This window comes from Andrographis paniculata, unplaced genomic scaffold, assembly GCF_009805555.1.
Source record: "Andrographis paniculata isolate CXL003 unplaced genomic scaffold, ASM980555v1 Contig52END, whole genome shotgun sequence".
In the NCBI taxonomy this organism is placed as follows: domain Eukaryota; kingdom Viridiplantae; phylum Streptophyta; class Magnoliopsida; order Lamiales; family Acanthaceae; genus Andrographis; species Andrographis paniculata.
The window spans coordinates 3,937,632-3,943,631 of record NW_026137587.1 but is presented as its reverse complement, the minus strand read 5'-3'; positions in this window follow the sequence as shown (position 1 = coordinate 3,943,631).

Genomic DNA, 6,000 nt, shown 5'->3' with positions numbered 1-6,000 from the left:
TGTAAAATAATATTAATATTTTTATCTTTAAAATTTAAAAAATTAGAATATTTTGATATATATATATATATATTTCTTTTGATATAATAGAAAATAAATAAATGATAGAAAAATAATTGTGACTGAGAAAAAGTACTTTTTATATTCTTTCACGAATTCAAAACGACTCTCAGCCAAACAAACCAGACATATTGTGAATTTAAAAATATATCGGCGACGCTTTGAGGCAGTTAGGCCGCCCCTTTCTTCCTCCTTGTCTTGTCGCTGTCAGTTCCATGGAAGAAGACAAGGCGTGAGTGAATACTCTAGTAGCTTTATAAACGCCTTGCCTCAACCTCAAGGAGAATCTTTTCCGGGACCCGGATGCAATTTATTGGCTGATTGGTTTCAGTGCGAAAGTGGGGGGGTTTCTGGATGCTTGCGTTCTCAGGTGAATTTTGATATTTATTGTTTGTTTATAACCTTAGCTATTATTAGTATTGTTACGTACGAAATTTAGAATTAGGTTAAAAGCCCAAGGTAAAAAAGAAGAATGGGCCTGGCAATAGGGTTGATTGAACTGGCTGAAGGACACCGTGAGGAAATCAAGGAAAATAAATTTATTTATTTATTTCTAAGGAAAATACAGGACGGAAGGTTCTCAGGTCGGTAGGTCCTCAGGACGGAAGGACTTCAGGTCGGTAGGTCCTCAGGACGGAAAGACCTCAGGTCGGAAGGTCTTCAGGTCAGTAGGTCCTTAAGACGGAAAGTCATTAGGACGGAAGGACCTCAGGTCGGTAGGTCCTCAAGACGGAAGGACCTCAGGTCGGAAGGTCTTCAGGTCGGTAGGTCTTCAAGACGGAAAGTCATTAGGACGGACGGACCTCAGGTCGGTAGGTCCTCAAGACGGAAGGACCTCAAGTCGGAAGGTTTTCAGGTCGGGAAGTCCTCAAGACGGAAAGACCTCAAGTCGGAAGGTTTTCAGGTCGGGAGGTCCTCAAGACGGAAAGACCTCAAGTCGGAAGGTTTTCAGGTCGGGAAGTCCTCAAGGCGGAAAGACCTCAAGTCGGAAGGTTTTCAGGTCGGGAAGTCCTCAAGGCGGAAAGACCTCAAGCCAGATGGTTCGCAAGTCGGGAGGATTGGCGGTCGGACCCATACTATTGTAGATTGGCAGTCGGGCCAAAAGAGCGGAAGGTCTGTGGTCGGCTCAAGGAGTGAAATATAGGGAATTTTTGGTCTGCTGGGGACACGTGTCAGCATAAGAAAGGTTGGAAGACGGTTGAGAAGGAGACGTTGTAACCGTTCGGGTGACGGTTTTCAGTACGGTTTCCCAGGGAATATTTAAGGATTTGGATCATCATTTGGCAAGGGATCTTCAATCAACTTCAACAAAGCAAAGTCAGATTTGGGGATCACCACTTTAAATTTCAGTCTTTTATTTTCCAGTTTATTTTCTGTACCATACAGTGTTTAGAGATTCCTAATCTCAGGCACTAATTAATCAAGTTTAAGGATATTTTCTATATCTTTGAATTTTACTTTATTTTTGTTGAAAAATTACATCAACAAATTGGCGACCACAGTGGGAGCAAGACAAAATTGCTCATTCCAATTCCGGCGATAATTTCATACGTCTTAGATCCGGCCGAATCATCGGAAGGGTCCATATGGCAGGGTCACAACCGCAAGCATCTTCGACACCGGTGGGAGAATCCGTTCCACCACCCATTGTGCCAAATGCCGGGGACATCCCACAACCACCAACTGATTGGTGGTCTTATGTTCAACAAATGAACAACCAGCATACCTTGGTTATGCAGAATATGTTGCGTGAGCAACAAACGAACATGTTGCGTGAGCAACAGAGTCAGTTGCAGAACATGATAGATCAAGCATTGTCAAGGGTTAGTCTTCAACCCACTCAAACGCCACCAGGAGTGTCACCGTCCAGACCACAGGCAAATTTCGCAGGGCCATCATTCGTGGATAGTACATTCCCAAGTGCCACAAATCCCAACCGAATGGATCGGGGAAAAACTCCTTTGACTTTTCCCAACAATGTTCCACTGGGACCAAGGGTTACCAATTCGCAGCCGAACAATACAAGGGAGGACAGGCCTGAAGGATATATACATGATCCGATTCATATTCCTGTGCAGGATCCGTTCCAGGTTCCTGATCATCAACGCTTTCATGTAGATCCTGATGAGATTGCACATATATTAAGGGATCAGTATGGATTAACTCCTCAGATGGCTAACCGCCCTGCATATCAAAGACCTTTCCCAGAAAGGATCATTCATGAACACCCTCTCCCAAGGAATTTTCGACCACCCGACTTTCATGCATTCTCAGGGGAGGACGGATCTTCCACCATAGAACATGTTGGTCGGTTCACAGCACAATTAGGAGAGGTTGGCAATAACCCTTTTTATAAGTTACAGCTGTTTGGTTTGTCTCTTACCAGAACGGCGTTTTCATGGTTTGTAAGTCTACCTCCTGGACAAATTCAGACATGGGAAGGATTGGAAATGGCATTTCACGCTAGATTCTTTAATCCTTTACCAGTTGTTTCTTTAACTGATTTACTTGAATTGAGACAGTATCCAGAAGAAACTGCTTCACAGTTTATAGAAAGGGTACGATTGATGAAGGGACGATGTCCTACGGTAATCAGTGAGAAAGAGATGACCAATTTAGTGGTCCGGAATATGCATAATCGCTTAAGAAAGGCACTCACTGCCCTGGATGTTGAGGATTTGGCAAATCTTGCATCCAAGGCAGGACGTCTAGAGTCTTTGTTCAGAGAGGAAGAGCAGCATAACAGGCGTAATAGAGGCCAACATATGGCGAGTATGGGAACAGAAACATGCGACTTTGATTTTAATCAGTCAGAAGAGATGGCAGCCGAAATCCTTTCTGGAAAACCGTATGTATGTCCTAAATTGAAGCCAGTACCAGGATCTGAAGGAAAGGAGCAACCGACCTTTGATAGTTCGAAAGCTGATGAAATCTTTGATATCCTACTGACTGATGGGCAGATTCGTATTCCAAAGGGCCAAAGACTTGCCACTAAAGAAGAAATCAAAGGGAGACCATATTGTAAGTGGCATAATTCTTTCACACACACTACAAGTCAGTGTACTCATTTTAGGAAGGAAATTCAAAAAGCCATCAAGACAGGTCGGCTCAAATACATCACTTTAGGTGTAGACCAGCAACCATTTCCGAAACTAACAACTGCAATGGTTGACATCCAACCAAGTTCGGAAACAAGGAAAAGTTCGGTCAATAGTGGACAAACAGGGGAGCAAACTAGTCCCGGAAAAAAGAAAGGGAATCAGCCAAACAGCAGCCGACCGGAAGAACGACTCAAGGTTGTTGAAAGGCCAGTCGCTGAAAAATGGGACCGTCCAGACGGTTCTTTTAACGTGGAAGTGAAGGAAAAGGTTTTAGTGAAAGACCACCCGACCAGAAAAACGGGTTCAGTCGGGAACGAGTGGGCTCGAAATAAAAAGCCTTTACCCGTTGATATAGATCCTCGTTTCCCAGGTATGAATCGTACACAGATTCGCAATGCCAAACGCAGGTATGCTGCAAAGTATGGGAAACGAGTTCCTGCAGTGCAACAAAGAACCGACGAACAAACTGCGGCCGACCACTTGACAGGAGATCAGTCCATTAGAGTCTTTACAGAACAAACGACCGACGAGCAGGGAGCGGCCATTCAGTCTCCAATAAGTCGGTCCAGTCGGGTCTGGTCAGGAAAGCAACCGAAGGACGGATTAGGAGCTTCCGACTATACCAAAAGAAGTTCGTCGGGACAGGGGAAAGGTAAGGGAATGGCACATGAAATAATTAAAGGTTTTAGATGCCAACATTGTGAACGGATCAACATCAATCCATCTCTGGAAGAATTTCGTATTGAATCCTTGACGGTTCAATCTCGAAATGAGACGAAGGAAGAAGTGGTGCCTACAGAGGAAAATTCAAGATCTGTTAAATCTCGTCTGGGACCACGAATCCCTTGTCGAATGACAGAGGTTAACCAGATGAGTGATGAACCGACGTGGGCGAGTCTGGTAGATGATATTATGGACGAACCTTTATGGGCATTCTTGGCAGATGGCGAATTAGAGGAAACAGAGTGGGCAAAGATTACAGATTCTGAGCCTCAGTCGGAAGCACCTTCAATTGTGTTTCCTCCTATTCCAGAGGGTGCGAACTCCCATTTGAAACCCCTGTATGTTAATGCTCACATTTGTGGGAAACCAATCACAAAGGTTTTCGTGGATAATGGAGCAGTCTTTAATGTTATGCCATTGAAGACTCTCAAGAAGCTAGGGAAAGGAATTCATGATCTGTCCCCTGTGGAATTCGAAATGACAAGTTTTACAGGGCAGCCGACCAAGCCTGAAGGTATGATGGTTGCCACAATTGAGGTCGGACCAAAGAAAATTTCCACTGTTTTCTTTATTGTGGACGCAGATACCACATACTCTCTTTTGCTGGGACGAGATTGGATTCATGCCTCTCAATGTGTGCCATCAACCTTGCACCAACAGTTAATGTTCTGGGAAGGAAATCAGGTCTTTAAAATGGAAGCGAATGACAACCCATTCGACGTAACAGAACAAGTGGAAGAGTCAGTGTTTTATTCTAGTCATTTGGCTCCGATGTCTCAGTTGTATATGGCCAGGGAATACCCAAACAAGGGTTATAAAGTCACTGGCCAGAACTCGATGTTCTATTAAAAGAACACCTTTATTGTATGGCTCATGATAAAGCCACACCCATTTCTGTATAAGTTGTTTGTAATGGAAGATACAACTTTAGAAGTATGTAGTTCTCTTATTAATAAGTTCTATTTAAAGCAGTTATTACATAAAGTAGAAAATAATAAAGAGATTCTGGATGTTCACCTCCAAGAAGATGAACAATTTCGTTGGCCCGACTTATTAGAAAAAACAGAACCAACAGCTTCATCACAAGACCCGTTATTGGAGTTTAATTTAGGAACCGAATTGGTTCCAAAAGTGATCAGGTTAAGTGGTTATTTGTCTAAAGAGCAACAAACAATGATGCTTGAAGTTATTAGAAACAACATTGATTGTTTAGCGTGGGATTATTCAGAGATGCCTGGTTTGACAAGAAGTCTAATAGAGCATCGATTGCCCATCAAAGAAGGTTGTAAACCTTACAAACAACCTCCAAGGCGAATGAGTCCAGATCTGATGCCTCAAATCAAGGAAGAAATCCAAAAACTTCTCAAAGTGGGTTTCATTCAACCTTGCCGTTATGCGGAGTGGCTGGCTAATATTGTGCCAGTGGTCAAGAAAAATGGTAAGATAAGGATATGCATCGACTTCAGGGATTTGAATCTAGCTACCCCTAAGGACGAATACGTGATGCCTATGGCCGACATGCTGATAGATGCAGCAGCAGGGCATAAAATCCTTAGTCTGATGGATGGCTATGCAGGTTATAACCAAATATTCTTGGCAGAAGAAGACATTCCTAAGACAGCATTCAGATGCCCAGGGGCTTTGGGTATTTATGAATGGACAGTCATGCCATTCGGGTTAAAGAATGCAGGGGCAACTTACCAAAGAGCCATGAATTCAATCTTTCATGATTTAATTGGCAGATCTATGGAAGTGTATATTGATGATGTTATAGTTAAATCTGCCAGTTTTGACGAACATTTGAGAGATCTTGAAGAGGCATTTGAAAGAATGAAGAAGTACAAGTTGAAGATGAATCCGACCAAATGTGCTTTTGGAATATCAGCCGGGAGCTTTCTAGGATTCTTAGTTCATGAGAGAGGAATTGAAATTGATGCCAATAAGGCTAAAGCCATTCTTGATAGTCGGCCACCCAAGACGGTTACAGAAATCCAAAGTCTGTTGGGTAAGGTGAATTATTTGAGGCGTTTCATTTCTAATGCTGCTGGCAAGGTCAGACCCATTACTAAATTATTGAAAGCTGGAAAAATTGCCTTTGAATGGGGTCCCGACCAAC